Below are 12,670 nucleotides of genomic sequence, written 5' to 3'. Positions count from 1 at the left end.
ATACAGTGGTACAGTTGTACCTCTGGTTACGTACTTAATTTGTTCCAGAGGTCCATTCTTAACCTGAAACTGTTCTTAACCTGAAGCACCCCTTTAGCTAATGGCACCTCCCGCTGCTGCTGCGCCGCTGCCACACGATTTCTGTTCTCATCCTGAAGCAAAGTTCTTAACCTGAGGTACTATTTCTGGGTTAGTGGAGTCTGTAACCTGAAGCACATGTAACCTGAGGTACCACTGTACCTCTAGTTGCGGACTTAATCCATTTTGGGGTGCCGTTCACACCCTGAAGTCCTCAACTAGAGCGCCTCTTCCGTGCATGTGCATGGAGCGATCAAGCGCTTCTGCGTGTGTGCAAAGCACACAGATTGCTTCTGCACATGTGCGAGCGGAGAACCCAAAAGTCAACACTTCCAGGTTTGCCGTGTTCGTAAGCTGAAAGTCCATAAGAAGAGCAGAACACAGGATGAGGTATGACTGTAGAGATGGCACTTGTCTAATATTTAATGGGAGGGAATTTGAAAATATGAGTGCCATAACACCAAATGAATCTCCTGATAAGATGGTGCTTGAAGGAGGCCCTCACCTCCTGCACGTGATTGATTGCGTTTATAAGGGGTGAGACAATCTTTCCCAAGCTTCATAGGTAGGCTTCAATTTAGCCTGGTGGCTAATTGGCAGGAAGTGTAATTCATTCAACGGTGGGAAGATGTGCTGGTGATACAATACCCCAGTGCAGAGGTGATTTTAGGGTAGTCCAATGGGTGCAGTTGCACTGGGTGCAGTTGCGCTGGGTGACACAGGGCATTACTGAAATGTGAAAGCCCAGAGTCTGCCACTGCCCAATAAGCAGTCAAACTGCTGCATTCTGCACCAGCTACAGCTCCCGGGAATATTTTAAATTTAGTTAACACTAACATTCTGCCTAAAGCAAAATTTAGAATTAATTGGGGTTGGGTTTCTCCTCAGGCAAAACATCTGAGGAATTTTGAAGGAAGCCCAAAGCACATCAATAAGACGGGCAAAATTTCTCAAGGGGAGGCCCTCACAAACAAATTACCCAAGATTGTTTCAAGATTTTGCCTGAAGAGCTGTTCCAAGATAATTTGTTATTTCATTTCTGTATATTTTACCCTACTTTTCTGTATAGAGCACTCAAAGTGTGTGAAGAAAACTCTCTTAACAAGTGAAACATACTGTATGAAGAAGTTGGTAGGGAGCGTAAAAGAATATTTAAGCAACTTTTCTCATAGGCCAGCCGAGATAGAATTGCATAGCTTTATTTGAGATGGACATTTCTGACACCACTGGACATATCCCTAATATGAATGTTCGGATACATTAGACTTGTTCAGAGTTGCTTTGCTGCAGTATGTGTGATGGTTTCACATGTGGCATATTACTACCATGGGAATTGTGCAAACATTTCCCATAACTTCCAGAGTTCAATCTTTCATATGGATGAAAGTGGGCCTCAGGTCTATCAAAACGCCAGAGAAGCAGAACCCTGTAAGAAAGCAAGTTTTTGGGTGCATGTTATTTGGATCGGAATTAGTATCTCCAGGTGCAAGAGAATACAGGGCTCCTGCCCCTTTAATAGTTGTCTAGAAGAAGGGATTTCAGCAAGGCTAACTTCCATGACAGATTATACCTGCTGAGATTCCATCTCCTACATGACTATTAAAGGGGCAGATTCCCTGCATTGTTTTCCAACCGGCCACACTAATCAGAATTTGAAACTTGGTGCAAACTGGATGTGAATCAGACTACACATCTGATGACACATCTGAGCACAGACGTCTATCCCATTTCACTGCTTTCAAAGGATGCTCGAATGCACATTTAAATGGATTTCCCCATCCCTGTTCTGGCAGAACTGGTCACATGTAAATACCATTTTCACACTCGGGTGGTGCTAGATCATGGCAAATGTGTTCTATCTCTTCAGCCACCACGCTCTGCTGTACGATGACTTGATAGTGCTAACCCACCCACCTCTATAAATATCCAAGGGAGTAGATTAAAATTGTTTTCTTTCCTTCCCTCTGTCATTGTTTCATAAGCATGAATGTGTCTAAGTGCAATCCTATACATATCTGCTCAGAAGGAAGTGGCAATCTTTTTGCTGCGGCTTCCTCCCAGGCAAGTGTGTATAAGATCGCAGTCTAAGTTCACTTTTTACTTCTTCATTCCTTGATCTGTCTTGCACTTTCAGGTTTTCCTTCTGTTGGCATTGCGCTAGCGAGCGTAAGGAAGAGAGAAGCATTGATTTTGCCAGTCAGCGAACATTGCTGATTTTACTGTTTTAACATGATTAACAGCATCAAGAAGTTTCCATTTTACTATGGCTCAGAGGTCACACATTAATTACTGGTCCTAATTAGGCAATAAATGGACTAAATAAGAAGAGAATAAGCTGCCTCTTCTCTTAGCTGAAATATCCTTCTCATTAATGAAGTCCATTTGCTTGCCAAGATGTGAAAGGCCATGATTATCAAGCAGTCACATGACAAGGCTGCAGCAGTGTCTGTGGTTATGATGGATCCATTCCCTGAGCCTAGCCAATACACTGAGGAATGAGAGGTAATCCCATCCCAGGTCATATGATGTAGGGGAATCTCATGCCCAGGGGCAAAATGAGGGCCTACAGGCCTCTCCCCTGGCCCTTCCCTCCCCAGGGCCAACCTCTATTCACACCTCATCACTGGTACCCATTTTGACTGGTAGGGTAGAAGGCAGACAGCCAATCACAGGCAGAGCCAACTAATTCTCATTTTGTCCCCATCCTCCTCCCTGCTCAGTTCTACAAGGGTCCTCCAAGGGTTCCTGTTTTCCAGGGACAGTCCCAGATTTACAGAAGCCATCCCAGTTTCTGATTTGATCCCAGAACACCCCACTTTTCCTTAGGACGTCCCTATTTTCATTGGAGAAATGTTGGAGGGTATGGAGTTATCTGACCCACAAACCATCTGACAACAGCCTTGTATAGGGAACTTTAAAAAAATGTTTAATGTTTTATTATGTTTTTGTATATGTTAGAAGCTGCCCAGAGTTGCTGGGGTAAACCAGTCAGATGGGAGGAGTATAAATAATAATAACTATTGTTGTTGTTCTTGAATGAGACATCCTAATTTTCATCGGGGAAATTTTGGAGGGTGTGCAAGGGCAACACTGGGTGTTCACAAAGTTCCCTGGGAAGAGAGATTGTTTGTTAACCCACACTGGGAATTGTAGCTCTGTGAGGGGCAAAGGGGTCTCTTAATTTCTCTCAGCACCCTTAACCAACTAAAGTCCCCAGGATTATTTGAGGGAAGCCATGATTATTTAAAATGATATGAAACTACTATAAGTGTATAGTACAGATAGAGCCCTAGGGAATGGGCTGGGCTGAAGAAAAAGAAAGCTTTTCAGAGTGAGGGTGCTGCCCCTATATTTCATCTACCCTTGTGATGTTGTCATGTTTGAAAACAGACTGAAAAGGGTTTGAGGAAAGGAGTTCTGAAGAAGATAATGCAGCCAGTGGCTGGGGAGAAGATTCCTTCTGCCCCCTTTTTGTGTGTGTGCCTGACCAAGAAACTAGGGAAATGTGGAAGGGAGATTCTTCAAGGGGATAATATGCTTGCAAAATATTCCAGTTTACTCTTAGCTCTTCCACATCAAGGTCTGACAACAGAAATGCTGACACATCTTTAACTATAGCATCACTACCGGCCACAGTTCTGAAACTGTGCATATTTCTTTGTGAAAGACTGGAAATACAGTTATAAAGTCTGGCTCTATGGTATCGAAATTTCTGTTTTTTGCTTCCCTCCCACACTCTCTGTCTCCAGGGGGAAAAACAATTAGAGAAAGACAATCTACCTAAATAGGCTGGGAAACGGCCATGCTGAAGCCATGCTTCATTACCTTGCTTCTTTCTCGTCTCCCATTTCCCACAAATAGCATGCTTATGGTTACCTGACGTCCTCAAGCTTTCCTGCTGAGCTGGCTGAGGGACGCTTTGAAAGCCAGGATAGGCACTGCTTTTTTGAGAGGAGCCACTTTCACAGTCTCACTTAAAAGCCTCCAGTTCTCAAGCTTTTTCCATGAGCTGTTTCATTCATTGCCAAGTACAGGTGTCTGGCAAAACATCAGGCAATGGGCACTCGTGAAGAAGAAAAAACACCTTTTTTTGTTTTTTTGTTTGCAAGAATGCAAACCTTTCCCCTAATTGGCCAGTTCTTCTGCTATTGCTTACCCAGATGAAATGCATTAGCTGTAAATAGCCGGGGATGATTGCTTCCTGTGTGAGGCCATTCCAAGTTTCTAAAAAAATAAATTTTATATGTGCATGTGTACTGCTAAAAGTGCCTTACCCCCACCTCAGTTATACAGGCTGAAGTCCTATGATAGATGGGGGCAGAGTCTTTGGTAGTGGATATGCCACAATCAAAGTCTTGCCAGTTTGCTGCAGGAAGTAGAGACAGGGTTGATTTCCCGCCCCCACACACTGCCCCTCCATCCTTTTTAATTCTCTCACATTGGCATCATTGGCATTTTACCTGTGTACAGAAATGCATACACTAGAGCAAAGTGTGCTTAGAAATGCATATATTAGCGAAAAGTAATACACAAACATGCATTATATCAGGGAAAATATGTTTACTAAAACTGCATAGTCTGTATCAAGTTTATTCCCTCCTTCCTCTTGCCCGCCTTTTGAAGACCATTCTGTCTTCATGCTGCCTCTGCTCTCCCTGGGACCCTCCAGATACTTGGGGACTCCAGCTGCAATCAACCACAGCCACTGTGGTTGATTGCAGATGCAGTGAAACTTGTAATCCATCAACATCTGGAGAGCCACAGGTTCCCTAACTGTGCCCTAGGTCCTATATGGGCACCCTGCCTTCTCAATGAGCACCCTGCCTTCTCAACTCAAGTACCCTTTCATTTCTCCAATCCTTGTCACCATTGCTCTCTCAGCCCCCTATCTTCCATGCCAGGCATAGGCAAATTCAGCCCTCCAGATGTTTTGGGACTATAACTCCCATCATCCCTGACCACTGGTCCTGTTAGCAAGGGATGATGGGAGTTGTAGTACCAAAACATCTCGAGGGCCGAGTTTGCCTATGTCTGTTCCATGCTGTACGTAGAACCTATGTAAATTTCTTCCCCTGGGCAAATCTGTTTCTACTTCTTACAATGATTCTTGGCCATTCTTCAGAAGCAGTATGAATATGTTTGATCATCTTTTGTGGAGCTGAAAGGGAAACTGGTACACATACAAAGTGATGACAATTAGGAAAGTATTTAAGCCAGCATTAGTGTGCATTAACCTTCACTCTTTCTTCAATAATATCACACCAACTTAGTCCAAACATGGGTTTTTAAACTGGTTTAAGGATTGCCCTTTCTGTTGATCATTTCCCCTACTAGCTAGGCTGTGAATCAGTCACTGAACAGCTAATATGATAATCAAATTAGAAACCAATATTATCTGGGAAAGTGAATGGCATTTCAATATGCATTGCTACTGACATTAATCAACAGCAAGAAAATTACCCTAGGAATTGTCTGCAAATTTCCAGTAATTCCAGAGATCTTGCTCTAATTTAAATCTGATACTGTATGAGCTGCAAAGTTGCTAACTATAAATGCATTGAAAATGTCCTTGAGAAAATAATACCTGTAGCACATTAAACTTGTCCAAAATACCATCCTGCAGTACAGCTTTTCTATGCCTATCCTGGAAAATTTTAGTTTCCATAAAAGCAGCAGGAAAGCTGTGAGGTACCTGGCAACAGGACAGCTTCATCTGCCCCACCTACAATAAACACGTTTCTCCCACATTGGTCTCTTTGACTTCACCTCCAAAGGTGTACTCCTCCATGAAGTGCCCTCCATGAAGAAAAACAAGAAAGTTATTATTTTAAATGGTTTTAAAGAAACCATTTTAGGGAAGAAATAGGACCTCTAACTGGTCAGTGTTGGGAGTCAGAATACTGAACTAAACAGACCAGCCTTCCTCAACCATAATGGCCAATGGTCAAAGGATGATGGGAGTTTTGGTTCAAAACACCTGAAGGAAACCTGGTTAGTTGAAATTGTCTCTTCATAGCCATAGGTGGTTATTGCTCCATAGCAGCTCACTATCACATTTTCCTTCGTGACAGAAATCCACATCCCTCAGAGTAGGGACTTGTCAGTTTGTGAATCCATAACTCTAATTTTCACACTGCCCCTGTGCCTGACCCTGCTTTTCAAGTGATAGGCATTACCATTTACTTATAAATAATGAGCATTCAATCTTTGTTCCGCAAAAGATAAAGCGACATCAAACAGAGAATATGGATTTAATAGGCATCTCTGCAATGCCTCTCTCATTTGCACCTTCAAGGCTCAGTTGTTTGTTACAGTTGAATGCACTTCACTGATGTGGTCTTAGAAGAAGAAAAAACAACACCCCACATATATTTGCCCCCTAACTACACTGGATGTTAAATATGAGCCTGTTCTTTATTTGAAGAGAAAAGTTCTGGTCTGATCTTTTTTACATCAATGGAACGAAAATACAATTCAAGTTCCTTTTCTTGGCTGTAGCCACAGAGCAATGTCCCATCATCAAAAAACGTGAGACCTTAACAGCTAGGAATGTGGGATGGCTGTCTGATGGTTGCCTTGCCCTGTTCTATTCCAGATGACATCATGATTCTATTCTATTTTCAGATGACATCATGATTGGATGCAGTGGAACTTACAGCTAGAGCCAGCATCTCTCCTGAGGAAAGCATCTCCTTAACGTTACTCTACTTGACCTCATCACAACTTGCCCTCCATCCATAAGCTAAACCCATGAAGAGGAGCAGGACCCTGCTTCCTCACCATGCCCAATGTCATATGCCCTGCCGTCACCAGCTCCAGTTTTCATTAATTGACCATTATGTCTGCAAAGGCAACTTATGCTATTTGAAACCCTGACTTCACATTCAGCATGGGGTAGAGCAAAGCTCATGGTATTGGGGTGGGGCCAGGAGGTATCTAGCCTTACACATGGAGAGCAAGTTGTGAAGACAGCAATGGCTTCTCTGGTTTCCTGAAGTGAATTTGACAAGCTATGACTGTTCATGGAGAGGAATAACCTGACCATGATGATCCATGCGTTGGTAACCTTGAGCTTGGGCTACAGCAAGGTACTCTATGATGGGCTGCCTTTAAGGTTGGTCTAGAAGCAACAGCTGGTTCAGAATGCCATAGCTAATGTGCTGTTAGGAGTGACCTAATGCCAGCATGTAACACGGCTCCAATTAAGGTATCTGCAAAGACTGCCAATTAGCTACCAGGCCACAATAAAAGTTTTACTGTTGGTGTATGAAGCCCTAAACAGCCTAGGGACTGCTGCTTACCTGAGAGGCCACCTTTCCCCATAACCTGCTTGAACCCTTAAATCAGATGAAGGGAGCCTTTAGTCCTCCAGATGCTGCTGAACTACAACACCCATCAGTCCCAGCAAGCATGGCCAATAGGCAGAGATGATGGGAGCTGTAGTTCAGCAAATCTCTGGAGAGTCAAAGGTTCCCCACACCTGTTTTAGATCATCAGGTGAAGCCCTCTTATGGGTGTCCTTTTAATAAGGATCTAGTGCAGAGCTTTCAGTATGATGGCACCCAAATTTTGGAATACACTTCCCCCAGAAATTAGGAGGGTGCCAACAGCTTGTTTTATCAGGGAACTCCTTCAGACTTTTTTATTCAACCAGGCTTTTACAGGGTAGCATCGTTGAATATTGTTCATGCTGGTTTTACAGATGTATCTAATATATTCCTATTTTTGTTCACTAACACGTGTTTTTTGTAGCAGCAGCTTATAAATTATTTAAATAAATAAAATATAGGTACCATCCTACAATGTATTTTCTTATTCTATACGAATCAGCAAAATCTTTAAACATCAGATCAAATGGAATGTCTTGTCCCCAAATATATTTCTGCATTTCTATGGAAAACATTTATGTGCGCTTTGATGAGAGGCTCCATGTCCCTGCAATTTTCTTATTGTGAGATCTAAAAATAGAGATATTATTATTCATTACCTGAAGCAACTGGGAATAAATACCATGCTTATCTTTTAAAATGCCTGCTTGGAAGTCACTGTGCTTTTCTTTTTTAAAAAAATATTATTCAAGAAGTTATAAAAGTGAGCAGCATTTCAAACTCCTGCTTGTTTATGAAGTGCAGTTGGCACAGACCCACACATCCAAGCCTTTACATCTACCAGAAGCAACCAAAATCTATGTGGCAACTTAGCAGATAAAACTGTCCATTAAGTCAAGGGACACTTCTGTTCTCTTAACCATTCATTCCATCTCTACAATAGTGCTGTTAAGCAACTTTACTCTATTTAGCATGTCAACAAAACAAGAGTAAAGTTTACAGGTTGGATTGTGGAATATGGATCTCACATCAGAATATCAACAGTGTTGAATAAAGGCTTTGTAAAGAACACTTCCGCCTGAAGCGAAATGGTGAGTGTTGCATCAGAAGTCTCTTTTCCGCATGCAGAGGCTGCATTAACATGAAATATGTGAGATTCCGTTGTGAAGGTCCCAAGAGTCCCAGATGCAACTGACTCTCCAGGAGGCTGATGAAACTCCCTGCTTTCCTCTTTCTACAACATACGGTATTTTTGTCTGTGGGAAGGAGGAAGGGTAACAGCTGTGGGCAGGGTGAAGAGATCTGTGAGCCCTAATTCGAGTCAGAGGGGGCTTTTTGCAACTTGTATTGTGGCACTGTGTTCAACAGAGGGGTGACCTTAATATGCTATCAGTCCTCTGCTTTTGTTTTTATTAGAAGAATATGGCAGTTCTGACCTGTGTGCGTTAGTGGGAGTGGAGTTATTGGTTGGTTGGTTGGTTGGTTGGTTTGTGTTTGTATTTGTTTTAATATGTATTTTGTGTTCAGCATTTTGTTTTTTATGTTCTCGTTTTGTATTTTTATGTTGTGAACCACCCTGTGATCTTTGGATGAAGGGCAGTATATAAATTTAATTAGTAATAGTAGTTGTAGTTGTCGTCATCGTAACCAACCAACCCCACCCCCCACCCCTTTGTAGAGGCTTTAGATCACAACTTCTGTGGACCACTTTCAAATAAAACATGGAGGCAGCCATATCCACACACACACACCCTGCCATACAGCCCCTGGAAGCAACATTACACCACAATTTTAGCATTAATTCTAGGGACATTTCTGGCTCCACTTTGAAAGTGTGTGGCATGAATCATGCTTTAATGCTTCTACAAGAGGCTTCTTTAACTTCTCTAAAGAAGATAAAGAAGCAAATGGCTTTAAAAGCCCTCAGACCAACCCATATTACTATAATATCAAATACTTCAAAATCTCGTAATAACAGAGAACTTCTGGTCGAATATATAATGTTGGAGTCATAGTTTGGTAAGAAAAAATGCAAATTATGAGGGGGCTCGCTGTGGGTAAAAGCCTCAGCGCCTAGGGCTTGCCGATCGAAAGGTCGGCGGTTCGAATCCCCGCGGCGGGGTGCGCTCCCGTTGCTCGGTCCCAGCGCCTGCCAACCTAGCAGTTCGAAAGCACCCCCGGGTGCAAGTAGATAAATAGGGACCGCTTACTAGCGGGAAGGTAAACGGCGTTTCCGTGTGCGGCTCTGGCTCGCCAGAGCAGCGATGTCACGCTGGCCACGTGACCCGGAAGTGTCTCCAGACAGCGCTGGCCCCTGGCCTATAGAGTGAGATGGGCGCACAACCCCAGAGTCTGGCAAGACTGGCCCGTACGGGCAGGGGTACCTTTACCTTTATGTAATAGTTGGGACGCGGGTGGCGCTGTGGGTTAAACCACAGAGCCTAGGACTTGCCGATCAGAAGGTCGGTGGTTCAAATCCTCGTGACGGGGTAAGCTGCTGTTGCTCGGTGCCTGCTCCTGCCAACCTAGCAGTTCGAAAGCACGTCAAAGTGCAAGTAGGTAAATAGGTACTGCTCCAGCGGGAAGGTAAATGGCGTTTCCGTGCGCTGCTCTGGTTCGCCAGAAGTGGCTTAGTCATGCTGGCCACATGACTCGGAAGCTGTACGCCGGCTCCCTCGGCCAGTAAAGCGAGATGAGCACCGCAACCCCAGAGTCGGTCACGACTGGACCTAATGGTCAGGGGTCCCTTTACCTTTATGTAATAGTTACAGAAAATGGGCTTCATGGAGCTTAATAGATTACGTAGTCACTCAGACGGCAATATTGTATTTTAAGGTAGTGTGGGAGGGTGGAGGGAAATCAAATGACTAGTGACATTTACCTCAGAAATATGCATGGTTTAAAGAAAAGCCTCATCTTGCACTTGGGGGTTAGCATAGTTCAGCCTGAGATGATAAACACAGTGCCTATTTCAATAGGACCTTGTCCTTAGAGAGGCAATTTCAGTCTCATTTTCAGGCTCCCTGGCTTTTATCTAGCTCTTCGCACACTCTATAGTATCCTGATCAATAGAAGCATGTCTAACTTATTTTAACCTTTTCTCTGCTCTTTCACAATGTTCCCTAATGATGTACTGTAGTTTGTGCCTTTGTGATCACAAGATGTAAGATTCATAAAAGACCAACGGTGCTACTATGTTTAATATATATGATTGCATCTGTCCCTCTGAGCAACTGGAATAGAAGGGCTTAATAATTCCAGGTAAAACTAAAATGGAGAGCAATTTCAAACCAGAGTGAGACCAAAATAATTCATGCATCAGTTTGCTTGTATTGTTTATTATTATTAACTGCATTTGTATCCCACTTTCCCCCTATGAAGCTCAAGGAAAGATACTTGGAGATTATGCTCTTTTGCCTCAGGACAGCCCTCTGAGGAATGTTAGGTTGAGAGACAGTAACTGGGCAAGAGGTCTCTTACTGAGCTTCGTGGTTAAGGAGGGAACTGAGATTTTCCACAACCAAAGTACTAAACTCTATCTAGAATACTATGTTGTCATACAGAAATAAGATATATTTGTGATTTCATGTTAAGAACAGTAATTGGCTGTATTCCCAAACAGTGTGGACTTCTCATGTACCATATAACACCTTGTAATCCAGGAATGGGGAAATTTGGGCCCTTTAGATGTTGATGGACTACAAATCAGATCATCTATGATGCTGACCATGGGTCAAATGACCATCCATTAGCTATGCTGGCTGTAACTGATGACAGTTGGTCATACAACATCTGAAGAGTCATAGGTTTTATTTTTCAGCTGTAAAAATAAGCAATTTTCAATTACAGTGGTACCTCGGGTTAAGTACTTAATTCATTCCGGAGGTCCGTTCTTAACCTGAAACTGTTCTTAACCTGAAGCACCACTTTAGCTAATGGGGCCTCCTGCTGCTGCCGCGCTGCCAGAGCACAATTTCTGTTCTCATCCTGAAGCAAAGTTCTTAACCCGAGGTACCACTGTATTTGTTTTAAAATGAATGTACAGGAAGAGATCCCCCCCCCCCCAGGTAGCTTGAGAAATTTAGATGGATCTTTCAAAAGTCTTCAATCCATGCAATGACATAGTTGAGACCTGGATACTTCCAAGAGCATCGTCAACATTCTAAATATTTTTGCAAAGAAATGAAAGGTTTCGGTGTGACTGTGTGCTTGGCATTTTCTGGATTCTACTTTATGGGTGTATAGAAGTGAATAGTAGCAAGTACTATTATAAGAGGATGTTGATGGGAACATCGAGCACCAACATCCCTAAAGTAGACAGACAAATCCTGCTTACACTACCATCAGCCCTCACAACCACCAACTCTCTTGTTTCTGGGACAACAGCTGAGGGGCAGCAGATATTCCTTGGGGGTACAGATTATGTCAAGAAGGAACCTCAATTGCTTATCACCTTCAGCAAAAGAAACAATTGGGTCTACAGCCTTTAGATCAACCTAACTTGACAAGGAAAAATATGCTGAGCAACAACTGCCTATCATGATTTCTAAGGATCATTTGAAAGCCACCCTAACCATGATAAATTCCTATTACCCACAACCTGATCACTAGATTTTTCATGCTTTTCAAGAACCATTTTAAAAACAGCCTGGAAACACCTAGTAGCATGGGTTTGTCATAAATAGCAACAGTTACTGGTGGAAGGAGTGAAGCAGGCATATTTCTGACAGTTTGACATTTCAGATAATAGAGGTCTTTCTGTTAAGTCACATATATACATGCCCCAACTTCCTTCTCCCTAGAGAAGAATACAATTCCAAAGTTAATCCTAAAATGGAATTGACTTCCCATAAATCAAATAGCTCCGTATTGGAAGAGGACAACAATGTTGTAGCCAAATTAGCACAAATTCATTTCTCACACTTGTAACCTACTATTACGTATATGTCTTTCTTTATTTGTGCTTGGCTAAATAGGTCGAATTTGAAATTTTCAGGACAAATTTATTTCTGCACATGAATTTTGTAAAAGATTGGGTGGGCTTCCAAGTTTCTGCCTATCTTTTGCATGCAAGATTGAGGTGAAAAGGGCAAAGTAGTATCAATATTGTAGGAACAGGGATGATGGAAATATTGCTAGCCTGTGTGTGTGTGTGTGTGTGTGTGTGTGTGTGTGTGTGTCCCAGTTTTGCTTCCTTGACATCTGAATGTTTTCCCTGAGCAGGAAACATGAGGTTTACATCATGCTTTCAAATTTATGCAAAA

Source organism: Podarcis raffonei, chromosome 9, assembly GCF_027172205.1.
Source record: "Podarcis raffonei isolate rPodRaf1 chromosome 9, rPodRaf1.pri, whole genome shotgun sequence".
Taxonomy (NCBI): domain Eukaryota; kingdom Metazoa; phylum Chordata; class Lepidosauria; order Squamata; family Lacertidae; genus Podarcis; species Podarcis raffonei.
This window is presented reverse-complemented; position numbering follows the sequence as displayed.